General features: G+C 46.5%; 1 non-coding gene across 1 annotated transcript; it reads right to left on the reverse strand.

The window, feature by feature from the left end:
• Window positions 1–327: 327 nt before the first annotated feature.
• Window positions 328–432, reverse strand: LOC112064653 (U6 spliceosomal RNA). The gene has a single exon (XR_002891586.1). It is a non-coding gene; the product is annotated as a U6 spliceosomal RNA (small nuclear RNA).
• Window positions 433–24,508: the final 24,076 nt, after the last annotated feature.

Consider the following 24,508-nt stretch of genomic DNA (forward strand, 5'->3'; position numbering starts at 1 on the left):
AGTTCTGGAGGCTGGAAGTCCAAGATCAAAGTGCCAGCATGGTTGGGTTCCTGGTGAGAGATCTCGTCCTGGCTTACAAAGGGCTTCCCTCTCCCTGGGTCCTCACATGGTCCTTCCTTTGTGTGAGAGCACCTCTGGTGTCTCTTCCTCCTCCCAAAAGAGCACTGGTCCTATTGGGTTAGGGCCCCACCCTTATGTAACCTTACTTACTGTTTTAAAGGCTCTATCTCCAAATATATTACATTGAGGGTTAAGGCTTCAACGTAAGGACTTGGGGGGAACATAATTCAGTCCATAACACTCAACCATTTCTTTTCCTTTCTGAAAAAAAATATTGAACCTCTCAAGAATTTGTGTATCATCTTGTGCAGGGGCCATGCTAATCTTCTCTGCATTGTTTCAGTTTTAGTATGTGTATTGCCAAAGTGATCCTTCCAATAGTTTTTTGAATACTTAAATAATTCTTGTTGATTGAGTCTGTTTCTCACCATAGAATCTGTTTCTCACATAGATTTTTTTATCTTTATAATATATTGAATAGATTCATTTTCAAAAGCAAGTTAACATCCACTTGTCTATGTTGAATAAATTTTGACATGTCCTTAAAACATTATAACTTTACCAGTGTATTGGAGCAATTGGTGAAATTTAGGATGTAAATTAGATAATAGCATTATAGCAATATTCAGTTCTTAAATTTGGTTATTCTACTGAGGTTATATAAGAGAATGACATTTGTATTGGGAAATATATGATGAAATATTTAGGAGTAAATGGTCATTATGTCTGTAACTTTCTCTTAAATGGTGAACTAATAATAATAATAGTATAATTATATGTATATGTACGTACATATATGCATATAAAAACATATGTAAAGAGAGAGAAAGGGAGACATAAAACATGCATTTTATGTGACACAAAATGAAGTATGTTTACAATTGATACAACTAGCTGAAGGACTTATGGAAGTTCATTGTACGATTCTTGTACCCTTGTATAAGTTTGAAATTTTTGCAAAATAAACAGTTAGAAAAACCTTAGAGTTAAAAACATAATTCCCTCTCAACTTTACCTGGGGATATAATAGATTCCAAGATAAAAAGAGCCTTAGCTCTATTTTTCTTCAGCATATTAGCATTACTAGTAAAGACAGAATGAAGACAAAACTACAGTGCTAAGTGCCAGTATAATCAATAGTCAGTATGTGTTTCCAAGTACAGAAAACAGTTCAACAGAATTTGGCATTTTTGATTCCCTTGAACGGTCCAGTGATATTGTTTAAGACGTGCAGAACCTGTGGGAAAGCATCCTCTTCATAAGCGAGTTGACAAGCTTGTTATGAATTAGAAATCATTTGAGACAGAAACTGTAGGCAAATAAGTTCTCTGCGGCTGAAGATTGGAAGAAATCCAACTAAGCTCTTATACAGATACAGCAGCAGATTGGATGGTGCTCTGATTAAAGTGGGGAAGCCCATGAAACACTTGTAAACAAGAGCAAGTTTCTGGAAATGGAGGTGACTTATTTGACCCCTTCGGTGCAGGCAAAATTTCAAAATGGGTTGAGAAAATGAATACGGGTCATAAAGGGAAAGCACGTTAAGTGACCTAAGATCTAGATTGCAATATCTAGACATATTTGAGAATGTTTATAAACTCTGAGATACAAAAAATTCTAGACTAAAACAAGGAAATAAAATATTTGAAAACCTTTACATTTGTTTTGCCTGGAGGACTGGAAGGATAGGCCTACTGGGGTGGGAGAGACTAGATGCTTTCTGGCAAATACACTGATCCCAAGGTTAGACAGAGCATACATTTGGCTCCAGGACTCTGGGCCAGTTTGAGAGGGAAGGGACTGAGCAAGACCAGACAGGCTGACCTGGTCCTGAGTCCCAGGTACAGTGGGTTAGCACAAGAGGATCAAACTAACCGGAGTTTCAGTGAGCATCTCGTGTACTATGAAGTTTTCTTCATCTGGGTACCTTGTACACCAGAGCAAGACCAGGGTACTCTTAGTAAGGAAGAAAATGGGTGACAGGTGTTGGGTGGGCAGCCAGCAGTGAGGCCACCAGGCGGGAGTCCTGGCCACCCGCTGGGCCTGGCGGTGACTCCACACTGACACCAGGCAGAGGGCCGTGAAGCGCCTGTACCTGGTGCTTAGAACGCTTGTGGAACCAGCAATTAGAGGAACCAAAGCAGATAAGCAGGAAATCGCCAGTACTGTTACAGATCTGATACATTGCATTCACACTTAACCGGAGAACAAGAGGCCAGACACAGCCGCTGCCACTCTGCATAAGACGCAGTGTCATCATAATTCAGAAAGATAGGTTCTGGCCCCATCAGACCGGAGAGAAGATGCACACATCTTAAAACTGGGGATGAGAAGTTATTACTGAAATTCGGGTCTTGGCCACACTGGGCTGCATTTGGAATCTTAGCCTTAAATTACAGGGGACCTTGCCCCTCGGCCTGGTACAGAACGGTGAGGCAAGTTTCCCACTTTGTAAATTATGGTGGAGATTGGAGGGACACAGTTCGGCTGACAGTGTTAATAAACTGCGGCATTGAAGGATATTTGTAAAAAGATATCTCACATTTCCCTCTGAGGGCCTTCTTTCTCGGCTTAAGGAGTGGAGGGAAAAGTGTGAACAGCGAGAAACTGCAGACAAGTGACCCTGAGGCCCAGAGAAGGTGAATTGTGTGCGTGTGTGTCCTTCACTCTCTGCGGGACCCCTCCACACTTCCCCCGCGCCCCCCTCCCTCCCTCTCCCCCCCTCCGCCTCCTTCCATGCTGGGCCCCATGTGGATTCAGCTGGTTCAGCCTGAGAGAAGGCCTGAGGTGGTAGTGGAGAAGAAGAAAAGAAAGGTCACAGACAAATGCTTTTCTTTGTCATGAGAATACCCACAAAGCCTGGCTGAGGGCTGAGCAAAGTTCCTGTCCTATAGATGTTCCTACAGGGGCGTCTTTACTGATCTGGAGCCTCAGCCTCGAAGCCACATAGAGTGGCTCAGTTTCCCAAAAGCATGTCGAGGTCACGTTAGGATAACCTGAGCCATATTTGAGCTTCTTAGGGTGCATGTGAATTCTTGAATCTTGTGGAATGTAATGAACAAACTGTCTTCCAAAGGCTTACTGTCATGGATTATGAAAGCTAGCATTGGACTCTGTTTAATTCATTTACAGGCTATAGGTTAAGGGTGTAGGCTCCAGAATTCCCCCAAACTCAGAAAAGGGTCAAAGACCCACACCTATAATGCGTACTTTTATATGCACAGATGTGCAAACTTACAAGCACACAGGTGCATCTCTTGTCTGTCAAATGAGGGAGTTTGAGAAGATGATCTTCTTAGATACTCATTCAGACTGTAAAATGCCTTGAATATACATGTCTAGAAATCTAGGGACCAGATACCACCACCCCAGTGGGACAAGTAAACTGGAAACACACACACACACACACACACACTTACTAAGGCCTTTCAAGTGTAAAACAAATCTTGTCCTATCGCTAGTATAGTCTAGCTTTAAATCTGATTCTTTAAGCAAAGACTATAATGGTAGGTCATATGCACATGCTCTGGGGCTGTCTGAAAGACGGACCCGTCTCTTTCCTTATTTCCGGTTTCTCTTCCTGAGTCATCCTCGGCTGAACGAGTGCTCCCCAAATGTGCTGGATCACAGTGGTCACTGGGGGCCTCTGGTAAAATGTGCAGTTCTAGGCCTTTGCCAGAAGACTCTGATTTAGTTGGTCTGTGTTGGGACCCAGGAATCTGTATTGTTATCAAGCTTCTCAGTGAATTCCTGTGACGATTAGACAAACTTGAGAAATCCTGAATCAATGCACCTGGCTGTGACCGCTGGTGCTGATTCGATCCGGCAGACATGAAGTTAAAGGATGTTGCATGATCACAGAGCTCCTTCCTTGGAGCACTGAATGAGAATGAGTTCCGAGTTATCCATAAAGTTTCCTCACCAAGGTCTTAGGGTTTGAAAATGCAACACTATGCCATTGATTTCTTAGTCCTTCCATTCTTCTGCCTTCCTGGTCCTACTTGTATCTTGGCTTATTTTTATCTGTTTGGAATTTTCTCTAACCTGAAATTCTATCACATGGGGGGATTACTTTAGCTTTCCAGCTATTTCTATGTTTCTGTTTTTTTAAAATTTCTCCTCATCTTCTACACTTACAGTGATGTAATTTACATCACTATTTTTGGATTTTTAAAATATTGTCTCGAGTACTGCGCTTGATACCACCCTTAATTACGCTATGCTAAATAACATCTTTTTGTTTGTACCAATCTTAGCCTGGGGATCTAGCTGTCTGTCAGATGTTTTTGCCGTCCAATGGCATCAGTGTTATCTTGTCAACTAATTTATACGGGAAGGCCAAGGCAGAGAAGTCTAAGTATTCATAGCATACCAAGAATATTTTGACATGCATCCAAAAGCATTATAAATGTAAAGTATGGAGAATAACTACTGGGTTTACTCATCATAAGAAACAACGTTACCGAGTCCAAAGCTGTGCTGCTCTGCACGACCGGCCAATAAATCGAGAGACGAGTTGTTGGGACACAAGGAATAGCGACTTTATTCAGGAAGCCAGCAGACGGAGAAGGTGGTGGACTCATGTCCCAAAGAACCATCTTGCCTGAGTTAGAATTCAGGCTTCTTTTATACTAAAAGGGGAGGGAGTAAAGTCAAACACTTCCTGGTTCTAGTCCACCTCAGGAGGGAATGTGTTCATTTCTTCCTGCCTGCAGTCATTCACAGATGGGCCTGGTCATAATGTTTCCTGTGAGCTGAACAAGGTATTTTAGCTGAATGCTCATGACCTGGGAGGCAGGGTTCCCAAAGCTGGGCCATTATGTATAATTTAAGCTTATTGGCAACATCCCTTTAGCGATTAACTTGTAATAGAAGACAAAGGTCCTTCCCTATCACAGCAATGCAGTGCACGCTGACCGTGTGTAATACATGAATCTGTGTATTAGAAATATAAAGAGGGATAAGTGCCCATTTAGACAGTCTTAAAGTCTAGCCTTGGAGGTAAGACATGAACATAAAAAATAAAAATAAAACATTTCTTTCAGAGCAAGACTGTCTGTAAATCAGATGAGAAGGATTCTCGAAGTGAAAGATATCTCGGTCGCTTACATCAGATGTATTCTACTTCCCTCGCTAACACGGAGTTCTCCAGGAGGTAAGTCCCTTTCTAACACACGCACGAATGCCTGTTCTGAATGCCTTTCGCACAGTCACATTCCTGGTGTTTTCACAGGTAATGAAAGAACTGTCACTCCACAATATGGTTTCAGTACTATTTCCCAGTAAAAGAAGCGTCATAAATAATCCATAAGAAAGTAACCAGCATAGTGTAAATCTGAAAAGTAAACAAAAGTAAGCCCTGTCCTTTGAGGTTGCCGGGTCGGTGGCGGGGGAGGGTAGAGAGGAGAGAAAGGGCTGGCTGTCTTGGAGGAGCACGAAACAGTTCCCTTGGGACTGCAAATTGTTAAAGCCTCTTAACTCATACAGATCTAAAATCAGCGTTGCTCTCACCAAGCACGCAAGGTTCCAGAATAGAGCCGAGTCCAGCCAATGCATCGGGGGCTCGAGGGTGTAGCCCTCGGCGAGCAAGGCGCCCCAGCTGGGCACGGGGTGGGTGCAAAGTCTACATGTGCACGGCTGCGTGATTGGTGCGTAAGGCGAACACAAAAGCCAACGTTGAAAAGACACATACTGTGATAATGGCAGCGAGGCGTAGAGACTGGGAAGTTTTCGAAACCTCTGTGTCATCCGCCCGACGCCTCGCCTGCCGGGGCCCCGAGTCCCACAGCGCAGGCGCCCACACGTGGCGCGGCGTCTGGTGTCGCACGAGGGGCTGTGACGTGGAAGGGCACTCGGGCGGGAGTGCTAGCCGACGTGGTCAGGGCCGGGCTAGCGTGGAGCTGCAGTCAGCTGCCCCGGGTCCCCATGCGTGTGTGTGCGCAGCTCCTCCCCTGAGCGGGGAGGTAGGCGCTGGTCCCCCTCTGCCCTAAGACCGCACTCCTGAGGACGCAGCGTGCAAGGGGCACACAGGGCAGAGCCTGGTCGCGCCCCGAGCCAGCGGCAGGACTGCAACTTGGATCATCGGCCTGAAGCCCGGCTGTCTCCAGCTACCCCGCGCCCCGCCGCAAGCAAGCAGAACACTGGGAAGCCTGGTGGGAGGGCCTGGGGGGATGCGGCTGCAGGGGGCTGAGGAGACACTTCCTCTTCTCCTTAAAGCCAATGCGAGCAAGGCCACCTCGGAATCAGGATGAATTAGGCTGATGGCAGCCAACCCTCAAACTGCGGCCTTTTCCAACGAAGTATTCCAAAGCTGCTCCAGAGGTGTTCACCTCTTCCTGGATGTGCAACAGGGAGAAGGGGCCTTTCCGCAGAGACCCCGTTCCTTGGGTCAGAGCTTTGCTCAAATTGAAGGTCCTCTTCCCTTCCCCAGAAGCTGCACCCGAAGCAGGCTGCAGCCCGAGACCACCTCCGGGAGGTTTCCCATGAAGCACTTTCACGGACGTCCAGCTGGAAGGATCCTGCAGATTCCTGGGCAATGGAGTGACTTTCTGGTCATTTGCAGAGAAAAGTGTCTCCCTCTTTTAGTGGCCAATTCAGGCCCCCGCTATTAGCATCTGAATCAGGCAGCCGAGCTGTTTTGATTGAAAAGAGACACCCAGCCTTTGTTGTTGCAATTTAGGGGCGTAAGTAATTTTCTACCCTCCTTTAATCAGGGCAAATAGTTGGGGAAATGGCAATATATGGGAAAAGTGTGGTCTGGCCTCGGAAATGCAAACGCAGCTCCTGTCCCTCCCGCAAGTGACAGCTCAGCCCAGGGAGATCGGAGCCTCCCTTGGCCGGCTGTCCTGTCCATCAGAATTGGGCTGAATGTCTTCAGAATATCCTCTTTGTTTGGATTAAACCAACTCCAATAATTACAGAAACACAGCAAGACATGATTGAATCATGGATGGTCAAGGTCTCCTCTTCAGTCCGCTGATCCATTTCCTGCACCCAAGGAGGGAAGCGGGGAGCTCCATGGCGGGTACCAAGGTGACACCAACACTCTCGTAGAAGCCAAGGCCCCAGTTCCTGGGAGCACTTTGTAATATTTAATCTGTGCACTTAGGAGACACCCTGTTCACTTTTCTAAAGAATAAAAACTGCAAAAGTTCAAATTTAAAAAGATGCAAGACCAGGTTTTCAAAAACCTTCATATGCCTCACTGTTCCTTTATTTTGCTGGCATTTTCCCATATTGTGTACATGGAAATTGAAGATTTCAGATTCTCAGGAGCGCAGATGACTAAGGACAACCCATCTGGGGAAAAAAAGGTCTTTGCAAAGTTGATGAGCTTGCAGCTAAACTCAGAGCCAAGGTTAGCAGGAATCCTTACTTCTGCACCCAGATACTGCAGCAGAGGCCACCACCCTTGTAGGAAGCTCCTGGCAGCACTTCGGGGCCTGCAGCTCCTGGGCTGCAAGGATGACAGGCTTGACCATATCCCCACTGAGCATCCAGCAAAGGTGCCTGTGAAACACCAGAGGTCGTGTGAGCCTGAGGCCCCAGCCCAAGGGAGGGGCCCAGAACCCCTGGCCTTGGCTCCAGCTGGCGGGGAACCAGCACAGGCAGCGATTCCGAAGCTGCCCGGCTCTGCTCTGCATGTTCAGAGACGCAGGAAGATGCTTCTCCCCTCCTCCACCCAAGACCTGGCTCAGCAGCTAGGAGGAACTGCTCCCGGCATCACAGTGGGCCTTCAGAGGGCATCCGTGCAAAGCAAAGCACGTTCTAGCTAAAACATTTGCTAGCTTCCTTTACTGCTCCACTTGTCTTTGGATGACAGGCGAAGTCCCTCCTCTGAGGCTGGGCTGACTCATTGCCTTTACCTCCCCTTCTTGCCCACAAATCCATCACCCCTTCCAGGAAGCCTTCTAGGATGCATTCCCTTCACTCATTAGCTCCTCCTAAGCTGGGGCTGAAATTGCCCTTCTCCCACTTACATTCTTTAGCTGTTTGAGCTCTGTAAGAGCCTCAAAGGCAGGTACCGTGTCTTCTAATTATTGTGTGTCCTCCATAAGCCTGAGTACTTTCCCAAGGAAAGCAATTTGTCAAACAGCTTCCCCAGGAGGGATAAAAGGCTGTGTTTGTTTCTGCCGCGGTGTTTGCTGTATCGTGTGTACAGAGAGAGACGGCAGGCAGGGCGTTCAGGCCTCCGTCTCATCCCAGTGTGAGGGGCACCCGTGCTGAGGCAGCCCGACTTGCCCCCCACTGCTGGCGCCCCGAGCCTTGCTGTGCGCCCACCCCGCCAGAGCTCGCCCGCGGGGCAGGCGGTCGCCCTGTACTTTGCTTCCGCTGTTCTGGCCTCACCAGGAGAAGCAGCGCAGAAAGGGAGGATGAAGGCCCGGGGCCTAGCCTAGGGATGCCACTGGGTGCGGTGACACTGGGCACTTCTCTCACCAGCTCTAGAGTCTGTGTCCTCACAAATCAACCGGTGACAACAACCATTACACCGTGTTCTCTAGAGCCGCTGTGCGCGCCAGGTGAGAGCACGTGGGGCCTGCAGCTGCCACTGCGGAGGGACACGTCCTTGTCACCGTCCCTGTGGGGTCCGAAACTGTGGCCCCAAGGGTAACCCTTGGGTCCCGGCCTCCTGAAGGGACTTCCCCATGAGACCGCGGCCTCCTGGCCTCTGTCCCCATCTTCCCAGTCCACCCAGGATGCAGGCAAGGGAGGGAAAGCACAGCCTGGTGACAAATATTGCCTCTGTCATTAGCATTGAGAGGGAGGCGGCAGCTAGTGAGGCGATGGTGTTACAGGCACCATCGGGGAAGCTTCTCCTGCACGTGTGTCCCTTTGTCCCTCTCTGAGTCACTGGAGTTGCAGACCAGAAAGCAGGCTCAGGGGCTCGTGAGTGCTCTCGTGTGCCCAGCAGTGAGCGGCCCGCCCAGGCGGGGGGACAGGCGGGGGGACTGAATCCTCACCCCCTTCCGGGAGGCACCCCGCCAGCCATGCGCTCTCCTTCAGCCCCAGACTTCCCGGGCTTAGGCCCAGTTTGTGCCAGGTGTTATGACTGATGCTCTAGAGGAATAAAAGGAAAACGCAGTTTCTTGGGCTGTAATAATGGGTGGATTCAATATGCTTCACACAGAATCCATATAACTCTGTCCACACGTGAATGCACACTGCATGGGGTCGGGAAATGCTTTCTTCCCCCGTCGTTTGCTGTTGCTTCTTTCAGGATGAGTATGATGAGCCAGCGGCTTCCAGCGAGGAAAAATATTGAGGCATCCTAATAACAGCACTGTGTGTTCAAGGCGTGCTGAGCCTGACAGCTTGCTTCTGTGTTTGCTTTTCTCTGTTTGGTGCTACCCTGAGCAGACTGCTGGAGAGGAGCGGCCAGTTTGCAGATGTGGACCCAGAGGGCAGAGCTGGCGGTGTGGTCAGTGTTGTCTTGGTCTGGAAGCTGCACAGTGAGGCTCTGTCTTAGATCTGGGGTGCGGGGCGTGGGAAGAGGCGTCCACAGCACGGTACCCTCCTGGCTGCGTGTCAGCAGACTGCGCGGTGAAAGTCCTGACACATCTAGGAGGGCTGCCTGGAAGCAGTGGCTACCATTTACAACTAAGGATGAAAGCACATCCATGTGTACTGAACTGTGTTTTCATTCTGGGTCTTGATGTGGTGACCAGAGGACAGAGACATTAGTTTTGGTCTTGGGGACATAAAAATCTAATCCTGAGTCTAATTTACAAACAAAATGAAACCAAAGCAGTGCCCGTCTTTCTGTGGTCTGATTTTCCTACCACTTTTCTCCATGGACTTGCACGGCCCAGCAAAGCTGCCCCTCGGTAGGCGATCACAGACGAGATGAACCCTGACTTGAATGGTATTTCTTAGCAATAAGGTACTATCTTCTAAAATATCAAATAGTGTATAATGAACATTTGCAATATGAATACATAAATACACACTTTAGTGATCGTTGTCAGTCCAACTTTACCAAATTCTGTTTTAACAATTATTTCTCACATTTTTAATGTAGTGAAAACAATAACCACAGAAATCATGTTTGCTTCCGAAAGCTGGGTCCCGTGTTCCCCGGGGCACACAGGCCGCGTGGGCTGCGGCCCCCAGGGAGGTGGCCAGAGGGCTCCCGTCCGGCTGGTCACCAGCCCAAAGCACGGCCTCCCCTCAGCTTCCTGGGCTTCCCACGGCCCAGCCAGTGGGAAAAAAGATTCCAATCGGAAAACAAGAAGACACCAAGCGGCCCTGGGTGGCATGTGAGTAGTCTAGGAAAACACCAGAAATGAGAAATATTTGAAAAAGACAAAAAAAAAGAGCAAAAAAAACCCTGCTGTTTTTGAGAAGAATTTGGTAGAGAGAGGGGAAGGGAACTGAGAGATTCTGGTTTAACGTGGCTCCTCCTTTATGTTATGTTATTTTTATTTTTAAATTTGGCCGTGCCACACGGCACGCAGGCTCTCAGTTCCCCCTCCAGGGACCAAGCCCGGGCCCGCGGCAGTGGGAGCCTGGAGTTCTAACCTCTGGACTGCCAGGGACGCCCCTGTGTGGCTCCCCCTTTCGCTCTCAACCCGAGTACTGCTTCCTCCAGGAATCCTCTGGGATGCCGTGGCCCTCACCCTTCGCATCTGGTGTTTTCCTCCTCTCACCACCGTGGAGTGACGGATGCTGGCTTGTTCGTCTGTTCCCCTCCTTTCTCCCTCCCCCGCCCCACCCCGTGTTGGCAACCCAGCGAGGCGGCAAGGGCTGCCTTGGGCCCTTCAGGGTCTCCTGCTTCTGGAACAGTAACTGGCCCACAGAGGAAATCAATTAACTTTTCCTGAATGAATGAGTAAATGAGCTCCTTCTGGCTCAATTTTCCATCTATAAAATCTGTGTGATGCCCCCACACCCGCTTCTCGCTTGGAGGTGGGATGGCGCCGCAGGCCGGCAGGACACACCTGGTTCAGCTCCTGCCCGACCCTTTCTACCCATGTGACCACCTTAGTGAGGCCCGGCCTTGGTGTCCTGGTTTCGTGCGGCGGGTACAAGGATGCCTCCTCCAGGGCTGCTGTGAGGGTGAACTCAGTAAGGTAGTTAAGGTGCTTACATAACGCCCGGCTCATGGTACAAGCTCTTCGTCCAGTACGTTGTACAAGATGGGTTGCATCCATTCAGGTGGTGGTGGAGATGTTTCTAGTGTATGATGGAGCACGTCCTCCATGCCAGGTACAACCTTTCCCAACAACCTCATAAATAACCGGAAGGGGAGGCTTGGGCTGCCCGCTGGGGCCCCATGGGGGAGCCAGCCTCCGACTAGAAGAAGCCCAATTGCAGCCTGGTCGCTGATGGTGGCCGATTGCATCTGTGAGTCCAGATCGACGTTAGTCCCGTTTGACCTGCAGGCACGGGAAAGCCTTCAAGACAAGACCCTGGGATTCAGTCTCTTACTACTTTGCTCTCTGGTCAACTCCCCCTGTCTTTTGGGGGTCCTTATCAGACGGAGTGAAATGAACAGAGTTCATGTTTTAATTAAGGGACCTTGCACTGTAAAGAGCCCCCATCAGTCAGAGGCCGAGGCCTTGCAGAGAGATCAGGAAAGCCAGGATTCCGGGGGCGCCTGAGAAAGCCGGCCCGCTGCTGGTGAGGTGTCGGAAGTTCCCCTCCAGTCCAGGCCGAGACTGCCTCTGCCCTCCGAAAATGTCACGGATGCCTTGCTTCTGGGCACGCAGGTGCAGACCCATCACTGAAGACAGGACAGGGTCATCTGATACCAATTGTCCTCTAGGCTCTGTCTCCTGGGGAAGCCTTCAAATTCTATCCACTTAGAGGTGTTTTACAGATATTAACTTCAAGTCAACACATAAACAGCAGATTTGGATTCATCAGTCATTAGTTTGTTTGGATTTTCATGCAAGTTGTGGTAGAGATGATTTTTTTTCCTACACACACAGACACACATATACACGTACACATACATACCCTTATTAGTAAATATTTGTTTTTATTTCTCTGATAATTGATTTTGGTGAAGATTGATTAATTTGTCTTGCTAGAAACAGATGCTGTTTTATTTATTTAGCCAGTACCTGTGGTTCTCAAATCATCTTCCCAAGCAGGATTGTTGAGTATGAAATGCTAATCCAAATTTTATATGCTTTTCCCCCAAAATTTTGGAGAACGTTTCCATAATTTCCCCAGTGGTCAAAATTTCCAATTTGAGATATAAGAGCCTTGTGAATTTACATGATCAGGAAAGGAAGTAGGACTATTGGTGAGGGTGGATAGATACACAACGAGAAAATTTACAGGTAGAACAGTTTTGAGAGAACCACTGAATTGGTGAATCTGTTGTCAAACTTAGAGTAGACCAGGGTGCTTAACATAAAATTCAGAAACTTTGGGGGTGTAAATCCCTTAAAATATGTTGTATATGATTATGTACATATGATTTTCTTGGAGACAGGATTCATAGTGTGTGTGTGTTTTAAATTAAGTTTTTAAGGAGGTCTGTGATCCAAAAAAAATTAAATGTCATGAAGTTTTATCCAACGAAGTGGATAAAACCTTTTATTTGCAGAAAAAAATTATACATTGGTATAGTAACCATTGTTAATATTGGTACTGCCACCATTTAAAGAGTTTATGTATAGAAAAAATGATTTAAATACAATTTCTTTTCCAGTTTTATTGAGAAATAATTGACATGCATCCCTGTATAGGTTTAAGGTGTACAGAACGATGGTTTGATTTCCATGTATTGTGAAATGTTTACCACAATAGGTTTAGTTAACATTCATCATCTGATATAAATACAATAAAAAGAAAAGAAAAAAATTCTCTTGTTACGAGAACTCTTAAGATCTACTCTCTAACAATTTTCCTAAGTATCACTACAACTTTCTTATATACCACACACAGCAGTGTTAGCTATAGTCATCATATTATACATTACATTCCTAGTGCTTATTTATCTTATAACTGGGAGTTTGCGACTTTTGATCAATTTCTTCTAATTCTCCCTTTCCCGAAGTCTTGCCTCTGGTTCCACATATAAGTGAGATCACACAGTATCTGTCTCTCTGTCGGACTTACTTCACTTAGCATCATGCCTTCGAGGTGCATCCATGTTAAGATTTTTTTCTACGTTTTTTTTCTAGGAGTTTCATGGTTTCAGATCTTACATGTAAGTCTTTAATCCATTTCAATTTGATATCTGTGAGTGATGTAAGAGAGATAGCAAGTTTTACTCTTTAAATGTGAATATCCAATTTTTCCCAGCACCATTTATTGAAGAGACTGTTTTTCCATTGAGTATTCTTGGCTTCGTTGTCAAATATTAGTTGTCTGTATATGCTTGGGTTTATTTCTGGATTCTTGGTTCTGTTCCATTGGTCTATTCATCTGTTTTTAATGTCAGTACCATACTGTTTTCATCACTATAGCTTTACAGTATAGCTTGAAACCAGCAAGTTTTATGCCTCCTTCTTTGTTCTTCTTTCTCAGAATTTCTTTGGCTATTTTGGGTCTTTTGTGTTTCCATATAAATTTTACGAGTTTTTTTTCTACTTCTGCAAAAAATGCCATTGGAATCTTGATAAGGATTGTGTTGAATCTATAGATGACCTTTGGTAATATTAACATTTTAACAATATTAATTCTTTCAGTCCATAAACATGGGATACCTTTGCATTTATTTGTGTCTTCTAAGTTTTCCTTCATTAATGTCTTATAGTTTTCAGAGTAGATATCTTTCATCTTCTTGGTTAAATTTATTCCTAAGTACTTAATTTTTTTTTTTTTTTTTTTTGGTACGTGGGCCTCCCACTGTTGTGGCGTCTCCCGTTGCAGAGCACAGGCTCTGGACGCGCAGGCTCAGCGGCCATGGCTCACGGGCCCAGCCGCTCTGCGGCATGTGGGATCTGCCCGGACCAGGGCATGAACCCGTGTCCCCTGCATTGGCAGGCAGACTCTCAACCACTGCGCCACCAGGGAAGCCCTAATTGTTTTTGATGTTATTGTAAATGGGATTGATTTATTTTTCAGAAGATTCATTGTTAATAAATACAATCTTTAAGAGAAGGCTCTGTCTCTTTCCTTTAGGATTAACCTCCCAGAACACATGAGGGGTGAGCCTGCTTCTCTGGGGATGATCACAGTACCCAGGACCACAGTACCCTTGACCCTGGAACAAGCAATTTAAATACACCAGGTTGTGGTTGGCTCCTGTCTTTTCCCTGCCCAGAGACTTAGAGGATGTAGTTCCCCAGGAGATCAAAGAACAAGTTAGAGAGGGATTAAAAGCAGGAGATGCCAGAGGATGAGAGACTGTGGTTGGAGCAAGACACTGAGCTTAAGATTTGAGTCTGCGCAGCTCTGGACAATGCCTAAGGGCAAGAGTGTGAGCTCCTGCCCTTGGTGGAGTGAGGGTGAAGGTCACTGAGATTTCAGGGATGCTGAATTAGATGGGTCAGCAGCCTGAAGAGATGGAAAACCCAGGATAATGGCAGGGGGAAAGTGAAGGGGCATGAATTGTTTCCCAGTTCCTTGGTGAATAAGAGCAAAGAGCCAAGAATTACAGTGTGGGGGGGGCACATCTCCAAGGCACTTTGCCTTCAGAGTTTATACATGTAGTTTTTTTCTCCCTTTTTTGATTCTAGGAGGCTAAGACAGCACGTCAATATTGGACTAAGTATGCAGATTGAGAATGAGACTGGAGTATCCTACCTAGATGAAAAGGATGAAGAAATGTTGAAACTCCCAAAGAAATAATTAAATGGCAGATTTCTTTTTCTTTAATGCAAAGTTATGAAAAGCAATGATGGCACCATCAAGTAAATAATAATATATTTATTATAAATGTGACATTTTCATGGAGAAACCCAGAACCATGAATAAGAACCAGTAGAAATAAGAATCAGCAGTATTAGATTCACAAAAAAATCAAGATAATGGAAGTTATCAGATGTGGAAAGTATAATAAGTATGATTGATATGGTTAAATAACTTTTACAAACAAATTTTAAATTATGAGTAAAGAGTAGGAGACTATGAAAATGAATCAAATTTGTTTGAAAAAGGAAGAAATATAATTTTTAGAGTGGAAAAAATAATAAATAAAAATATTTAACAAGTGGGTTAAAGAGTAGATTAGACATATATATGAAGATAGAATTAGTGAATTATGTAGATCAACAGAAATTATCCAAAATACAGCACAGAGAAACAAAATGGCGGTAGAACATATAACAGAGGGTTAAGGGACATACAGGCCAGAGTAAGAAAGTCCAACATACATTTCATCACAGTTCCGGTGGAAGTAATCAAGAGGATGGGGAAGAAGCAATATCTGAAGAAAAAATTCTAAAATTCCAGAATTGATGAAAGACACCAATCCTCAGATTTAAGGGTTCCAAAGAACCACAAGAGCAATAGATTAAAAAAAACAACGAAAAACACCAAATGTAAAGTGAAGTTCTTTAAAGAAGCCAGAGAGAAAGGACAGATCACTCACAAAGAAATAACAATTAGAAATACAGACGACATCTCAATAGCAACAGTGGACAAATTATTTTAGTAAGAAGAAATAGAAAAATTCAAATAGTCTTACAATTATTAAATAAATTGAATCCATAATTTGAAAACCCTCCCACAAAGAAAATAAGAAAATTCTAGGCCCATATGGTTTCACTAGTGAATTTCATCCAAATATTTAGGGGAAGAATAATGTCATCTTTTATAAGTAAACTCCCCAGAAAATGGAAAAAGAGGGCGCATCCTCCATTTCTTTTTGTGATACCTGCATAACCTAGAAGGAAAAAAACAGGCTAATCTCACTCAAGAATGTAGTTGCAAAAATTTTAAACAAAATATTAACAAATTGAGCCCAGTGATATATTGGTTATTTCAGTAATTTCTGCTCATAATGAAAATGATAGCAAATTATAAATAAGAGGGAAATTCCTTAATCTGTTAGTATATTTTTAAAAAATTGTAAATAAATAACGTACTTAACGGTGAAATGTTGAAACTGTTCCTTTTGAATTTGGGAACGATAAAAAGATGCCTATTTATTCCTATTTCTCTTCAAGCTTGGACTGGAAGTTTGACGAGTATAATAAGAAAGAAAGAAAAAAAAAGCCATAAAGTTCATAAAAGATATAAAACTGTATTTTTAAATAGAAAAACACCAACAGAGAAAAGGAAGAAAGTAATTATTATAATTTTTCGGAAAATGTTTAACTTTAAAGGGGAGGTTAGGGCTTGTGATTGGGAAGTGAACCCTCTGGGGTGCTGGGAATGGGCTCTTTCTTGATCTGGGTGGGGATTACTAAGTGTTTGTATTATAATGAGGTGTTATATGAGATTTTGTAATAAGATAAAAGTGTTTACATAAATATTATTTAAAATGTGTGATTTTATAAAATAATTTGTAAAATATTCCTTTTACAATAGCAGTAAAAATTAATTATATAAGATTAAATTTGGGAAAAAAATGTGTAAACCCTTTATGAAAAAAATTATAAAACATTACTGAGAGACATTTAAAAAGAACTAAATAAAAGGAGTGTCATGGTCATGGAGAGAAATACTGTATATTTCAAAGATGTCAGTTCTTCCCAATCTGATCTTTAGATTTAATGCAATTTCAATAAGTTTTCATGGAATTTGACAAGGTAATTCTTTTTTTTTTTTTTTTTTTTTTTTTTTTTTTTTGCGGGACAAGCTAATTCTTACGTCTATGTAGAAGAGCAGCCAGTTGTAACAGACAAGACACACTGGAAACAGAAAATAGTAAGGGCTGGGGCTTGTCCTTCATGTCAGGCCCTAACTTAAAGCCATAGAACAATTAAAATAGTGCTTCATTGGCACTAGCATAGATAAAACCATCCATCAATGAATTAGAATAGGGAGCCCAGAATCGAGGGCCCAGAATCAGATGCAGAACAGACACTATTTATGGCAGACTTATTGCCGATCTTTAGTGAAACAATGGCTGATTTAATAAGCGGTGCTTAGACAACTGATTTTCCACATTGAAAGGGGATCTCTATCTCATCTTATGCACAGAAGTCAGTTCTGAGTGGTTTAAAGTCCTCAACGTAAAAAGGCAGAGCTATACAGCTTTGCAAATATGAGAGACGATCTTGGGAGTTGGAATGGCTCTCTTAAACAAAGGCACAAAAACCATAAAGTGGAAAGGAAAAGTGTGATACCTTTTACCATATTAAAATTGAGAATTCCTGTTGGCAAAAGGATATCATCAAGGACATGAAAGACTAGTCATTAAGGGAGAGAATGTTTTACTATTTATAAAGTAGCCAGATGATTAGTATTAGCATTACAAAAAAACCTCCTATAATTGAATTTTTATAAAAGAGTCAATGGACAAATTCCATATGATATCACTTATATGCTATCTAAAATATGACACAGATGAACTTATTTACAAAACGGAAACAGACTGACAGACAAAGAAAACAAACTTATGGTTACCAAAGGGGAAAGGGGGTGGGGGAGGGATAAATTAGGAGTTTGGGATTAACAAATACAAACTACTATATATAAAATAGATAAGCAACAAGGACTTATTCTATAGCACAGGGAACTATGTTCAATATCCTATAATAAACCATAATGGAAAAGAATATGAAAAAGTTATATATATGTGTAACTGAATCACTTTGCTGTATACCAGAAACTAACTCAACATTGTAAATCACCTATAGTTCAATTAAAAGAAAAGAAAAAGATTCAATAGGAGGCTCAAAAGTCCTTAGTAATCTGGGAAATGCCATTTGAAACCATGACATTCTTTTTTATACCCTTCAGATTGGAAAAATTGTCAAATTTGACAATATCAAGTGTTGTCCAGGATGCAAAGAAAGAGGAACCTTACTCACAGCAGGTGGCATGTAAAGCTGGTGCAACATCTTTTGGAAAACAATTCAGCATTCTATAAATACCGAAGGTGGACCTTACCCAGAAATTCCCTTTCTAGGCTTACAACTAATCCATGGGAACTCTTACTCACGGGCGTCATTTATAGCCTGTATTCAGACCTCAGCAGATAACACTGTACAAGTCCCCACAACGTTCCAGGTTTTTCTTTCAGTGCCTTTATTTATTTACTTGGCTGCGCAGCATGCGGGATCTTAGTTCCCTGACCAGGGATCGAACCCCGGCCCCCTGCATTCGAGACATGAAGTCTTAACCACTGGACCGCCGGGGAAGTCCCTCTCTCAGTGCCTTTAACCTCATCAATTCCTCTAGCACCCAAAGGAAGTAGCTACAATAGTAGAATGGTCTTTTTTGAAAAGCCAGCCTCTGAGGTTAATGCCGATCATTGAAAGTTACACAAGTTGACAAAAAATGAATCAGGCCAAGACCAAGAGCACGGTTTGAGTCTTCCTACTTACTTCTGCTCTGGAATTACCGTAGTCCACTAGTGTAACTTGGAGTTTCAGTTCCACATGAGCTCTGTGACCCTGGCGAGACTTCTTTACCTCTCTGATCTACATTTCATTTTACTATGACAGTTTTTAAAAGAAGGAGGGTAATAATCCTGACTTGCATAGGGTGCTTTGGAAGCACAATTAGGATGATGAATTCAGGCTAAAGCACTATTTGGCCTTTGCTTTCCTCTCTGATTACCAGCATCTCTGACTGGATTGTGAGTTGTTTAAGGATGAGATTTTTTCCTCCTCCAGTTCCGATTATATTGTCATCCTTCGTATTATGAAACTTTTTTTTCAGATTTTTCAAAGTATTTAAGCCAACCGGTTCCCCTCCCCAAACAACACACACACACACACACACACACACACACACACACACACACACACGCCACATTCCATTTATAAATAGTTGTTTGAATGTGGTGGGTAGCAGAGAGATAAACACATTTGTTTCCACTCGCCATATATTTAGCCTAGTTTGGTGGAAACAAGATGAGTTTAAATTAAGACAAATCAGAAATCCAGCTGCTTTCCATTTTTCACCTCTCTCTGGAGCCTTAGTTTCCTGAATATAAAAGAGGAGCTCTCACCACCTTGCAAAGCTGATGTCTGGCTGATAACATATGCAGGACTCCTCGCATATAATAGACCGCGGTGAATGTTACTTCCTCCTGCCTGTGTTCTCTCGGGCTGGGACACCTGGGACCCTGGAAGCTGTGTGAGTTGAGGTTGTAGAACGTGCTAATCCTAATTTCCAAATGGGTTTTCCTCCTCAGCGGCTTCTTTTCAGCTGGCAAGGTCCCCGTGGTGGGAACCATTGACTGGGGCCCTTTTCTCACAGACGTGCCAAGCCCTCCCCTTTGTCCCGTTTTTTACTATCAGTCTGGTACTTGATATGGAGGGAGGATGCATCTTAGCTTTTCCTTCCCCCAGCTCTCCCTCGGGGCCCTCCCCGTGGTCACCCTCCAGCTCTCTGTTCTCACCCCAGCTGCAGCCGCCTGCCCTCCAAATGCTCTTGCAGATTTCTGCTCAGGGCTCCGTCTGTCTTCCCCTCTTTCCCCCTCTCCCAGACAGCCCTTCCCCGAATATCCTTACAATATCTCTCATTCTCCCTTGTTTTCGTCTTTGTCTATGGAATTTATGGGAATTTCTACAAGAAGTCTCTAAAAGTGCCCCCAGAGTTTCTAGGGTACACTGCAGACCTTTCTAGCGTTCTTCCTATCTAGTCCATGAAGATCCCAGAGTGCCACCGTCTCAAAAGCCTGCCCAGTGCCCCACCCCCATACCTGCCTGCTGACCTCTGCCCTCCGGCGTCCTCTTCCCAAACCACGCGGGCACCTAGCACACTGGCACCTAGCACACCGGCCTCGGCGTAAGCTTTCCCGCCAGACTTGGCCCTCCTGTCTTAACGTCCCCTTTGTTCGTAGAAAATAGGTGACTGGGTCTTTGGCGTCTCCACTGTCATTAAAAGTCCATGCTCTCTTAGGTGTCCCCAGCTTTGCTCCAGAACCGAGGCACTCAAACCCCACTGCTGGCGGCCTCCCTCAGGTCTCTGCCCGTGCTCCAATTCAACATCGGGCCCCACTGCATACTGTTTTTTCCATAGACAGAGCGGTCTCCCTCCCACTCGTGGGCCTGGAACCCTGCCCTCTCCCTGCTGCTTCCTCTAGGAAGGGTCAGGCTCCTGAATCTCTGGGCTCAGAGCCTGCCGTACCAACCCCTCTCACAGCAACAATCACAACCTGGCCTCATTTGGGACCTAACGTCGGCCTTTCCTGCTGAAGAGTTACACTGGGGCCCTCAGAGCTGGTCCAGCATAAGAAGTGTATACCAGTCGCTCCCAAATCCGTTTGTTTCCAGCATTCTTTCCTATAAGAGAATTGGTGTGGGGCTTCAGATTTAATTCAGTGCCGAAGTAGGAGTCTCTAAAATCAGGTAGAGAGAAAGGAGAAATGCCGTTTTATAAGGTCACCGACTAAATGACTGGGTAGAGTTCCCGGGCATGATTTCGTGAGTAACTTTACACCCGAAATGCTGCTCCTACTGGCTCACCCTCATTGCTTCCCTGGGAAGAGCCCATTTCTTTTCATCCTTGGGTCTCATCTCGCGCACAACTCCACAGGGGACCCTTGCTTGACTGTCTTTCGGACGATGGGCGAGTCAGGTCAACGAGCAGTGACTCACGAAAGGCCGCTCTGGGCTCTGTGGCTCTTGCATTTTCGTGAATGTTAAGGGTTAACGTCTCGCCCACATCATGGTTAAAATGCTCCCCCGCAGGTCTCCGGGGGGTTGCGCTCCCGCTCCTTAAATGCACACGCTGGCAGCACCCCAATTTTGCCAATCTAGGCACTCAACAGAAGGAGTCAAGAGCTGGTTCGAGTGAGTAAGACGGACCCTGCCCCTCGCCTGCAGTGTGGCGGCGAGGGGTCCTTGGAGCAGCCGGCAGGCTGGGGACACCGCCCCAAGGGAGGAGGAGGAGGTGGGGAAAGAAAACGGCAGGGAGCCAAGTGTTAAGGGTGAGGGGCAATGGAGTTATTCCTAAAACTCAAAGGAGACGCAGCCTCTGGAAATAAGAAATGGCAGGAACCGAAAGATGAATTCAGAAAACGGTTTGGCCTTTTCAGTGAGACACAAAACCACGGCCTCTAAGAAACAGAGCCCCAAGGAGCGAGGAGGTCGCCACGCAAGGCCGAGGCGGGGGACTCGGGGGGATCAGGATTGTCAGAAAACCGAGGCGACAGCACAAAAAGAAACTCTTCACTGGAGGCAGTAAAAACCAAAAGTGACAGAGAAAAGCAAACTGACAGAGTGGTGTGGGAAAAACATTTCACAAGCCACTTAATACATGCAGAAAAGGCTAAGGGATGAAACACTGGAGAAGCCGAGAACAGGCGAGAAATCTGATTTGGAAGCGCAGATAAGGTGGAAACTGAAGGACTGAAACTGTTACCACAACACAGGCCGGAGCTGACGAGATGGCTGAGAGGGCTTTCCCGGCCTTCCTGGAAAAACCGGCAGAAAGACATTCCACCCCGAAGACAAACTGTGAACTCCGAGGCCTGAGAAACTCAGCAACCCAGGAGAACAAGCTACCCGCCCCAGAAGGGACCCCAGTCCAGACACCTACAGATTTCTCTTCTGCTGCCTGGGATTCCAGGACGGAGGCAACTGCGCTCGAGTTTTACGGAGAAAAGTCACAGTCCCAGGTGTTCAGCCTCACCGGGCTTGTTTGTTTGTTTTCAGCGTGTGAACGCCCATCAGGAAACCGTACGCTGTCATCTGTGACAAAGCTTTGTGGCTGAGAAAGTACAGCCAGGATGGATTCGGTCTCGAAGCACTTCCTTGGGCTAATAATCCAACTCCCCACCCGCCAAGGCCACACCCTCCCCTCAAAATGACAGCCCGACTGCCCTCTTCCTGGGGCTGCAGTGACGGGTCAGCCAGGTCCAGGGCTGAGACACTACTGAGAAAGACTTTGAGAAACAAGGCTTTGCTCTCTTCCACAAACCAGAGATGCCCCAGACAACCCAATGGCCTTTGAAAACTTTCACTGCTAAGGAGTCTAAAGAATTATATTGTGCAACTTTAAAAACCATAAAATTCATCGGGTTTCTTTCAGTGGGACCGACAGAAAAGCCACTAGTGACAGAGAACATTTGCTATCAAGCGCCCTTTATATGTTGTCTTAAATTTAGGACGCAAATGCTTTTGTTAAGTCTGCTTAACCAGTATGGAGGAAGGGCTCACCAGAAGAACAGAATGGAAAAACAAAAGTTGAGGAAAACACACCCACACACGCAGTGATAGCGCTTGAGGTCTGCATTTTCATGCGCGCGCGCGCGCGCGCACACACACACATCATGTATATACAGATATGTACATCCATCATGTGTACAGTATATTCTACAGTGAGCACAAATTATATAATCAAAAATCAATTTATTTTTTAAGGAAGAAGAAAAAATAAAAGAAGAAAACTGGAGGGCATGGGGGGGGGGGATGTCCCACAATGCTGTCCCTGCCCTGACTGTCCTTGAGGCTGTTATGGCACCATTGATACCCGCTTCCACAAGACAAATGGTTTTGTTGCTTGAGAGGGGGGCTGGGTCTGGGGAAAACCTCCTCTCTGGGAAATGAGGGGTGTGTGTGTGTGTGTGTGTGTATGTGCTTTTTTGTTAAAATGTTTCCTAAGTTATTGGTGGAGCCTGAGGCCCAGCCGTAAGGCCTTCACTTATTTTTCTGGACCGGCTGGCTAGACTTCCCAACGGGAGAAAGACCTTGGGAAAGAAACATCTGGGGAGCCCTGGCCCCTCCTCCCCCCAAGGAAGCACCTTGTTATTAACTGGGAATTCTTTATAGCTGGGCGGGAGGAAGTTTTTGGCTGTAAACTGTCATGCACGGCAGCCTTCATTGAAAGGACCCGGAGAGTGGAGACGCTTATCCTGAGAACCAAGGAACAAAGATCCAGAAAATCAGGCACAGAGAAGAAAGGAAAAATACTAGGCGGTGATGGTCGGGAGACCTCCGCAGCCACGCGCAGCCCCTAAGCCCCCGCGTCTCGCCCAGCCGCGCGCTGAGCTCTCCGCGCGCCGCTCTGGAACCCTGGACCTTCCTTCTGGAGGGAAGAAATGCCGCTGCTCACGTTTGAGAGCTAACATTCTTTTCTGCCGGGGTTTTATTCTTATCTGTCCGTGCCCCCTCCCGTTTGTGGAGCCGAACTGAAATCGGAACCACAGTTACTGGAGCGACCTGGTAAACCCCCGGGTCCTCACCCGCGCTTCCAGACTTTGGGAAAATCGACCCCGAAGCATCAGCGCCAAGGGAGCTCCCGCCTCAGGGGTCAAGGAGTGTCCTAAGCTTCGCTCCCGGCCGGGGGTTTTAGAGACCCCCAACTGCCTGGTACCCACGCTTCTTCCCCCTCCACCTCACACCCACCCCCCTTTATTCTAAGGGCGCAGGCTCGGGAGGTCTCAACCGCACAGATGACCTGTAGACATCTTTAATTCCTCCGGAAAGCCCCCCCAAAGCCCATGGCCCGAAGAGCCGGGTGGAAGGCGACTCAGCAGGGTCCGGGTGCCTTTGGTGCCTCTTTCCAGAAGGAAACTATCCCCCTCGGCTCAGCTCCCTGGGCATCTCCTTGCATCCTAGACAACAAAAGAAACTGAGAAATTTGACAGTGGCGGGGTGCGCCGGGCCTCGCGACTCCGCAGGCCCCATCCGGAGAGGGGCGTTAAGGGAGCCGGGGGAGCGCGCTCTCCCCTCCCCAGGGGGCTGCGGGCGCGCGGTCCCTGCCGCCGTCCCCGGCATTCTCGACCCCGGAGCGAGCCCGGGCCGCGCGGGGCAGGGCAGGGTGAGCGGGGGCGCAGATTCCACGACCTCCGCGCAGAGCCAGCCCCCTGCTACGGCGCGGGGTTGTTCGGAAGGGGTGCCCCGCCAATGCGTGGCTTTTCCCGGAGGGCGTGAGGTGGGGTGAGCGCCGAGCAGACGCGGGGAACCGAGGCTGGGGACCCCGCGCCCTCTTTTCCGAGGCGCGCAGACCGCGTCCCGACGCCGAGCATCGCTGCCGTCCCCCTTCCTGGGCTCCCGTCTCAGGAGGAATGCTATTGTCTGAAGAGACCCTATTGAACGAGTTCCTGCTCATTGTCACCTTTCCTTCGCTCTCCTCGCGGAGGTTCTCCCCGAAAGGTAATAAACCACTCGGGCCCCGCACGGCCGCGCGGGGAGACGCACCTGGAACCCGGCTCGCCGGACCCGCCTGGCCCGCCCCCTCCCCTCCCACCTTCCGCGAAAGCGGAGACCAAACCCCGCAGAAGTGGAGCCAGCTCTCGGGTTACACCCAGTGCACGCACAGACCTCGTCCTCAAGGTCCTGCTCGGATAAGGGGGGGGGGCGAGGAAACCTCCCCAAAGGGGTCGTTTGGTTGATTTCGGCCTGTCTCCCTCTGGGGAGCTGGACGGGCCCGTGGGCAGAGACTCCGAGCGCGGGCGCTCCCTTTCCAGACAGGCGAGGGCTGC

This window comes from Physeter macrocephalus, chromosome 10 (genome assembly GCF_002837175.3).
Source record: "Physeter macrocephalus isolate SW-GA chromosome 10, ASM283717v5, whole genome shotgun sequence".
Classification (NCBI taxonomy): Eukaryota; Metazoa; Chordata; class Mammalia; order Artiodactyla; family Physeteridae; genus Physeter; species Physeter macrocephalus.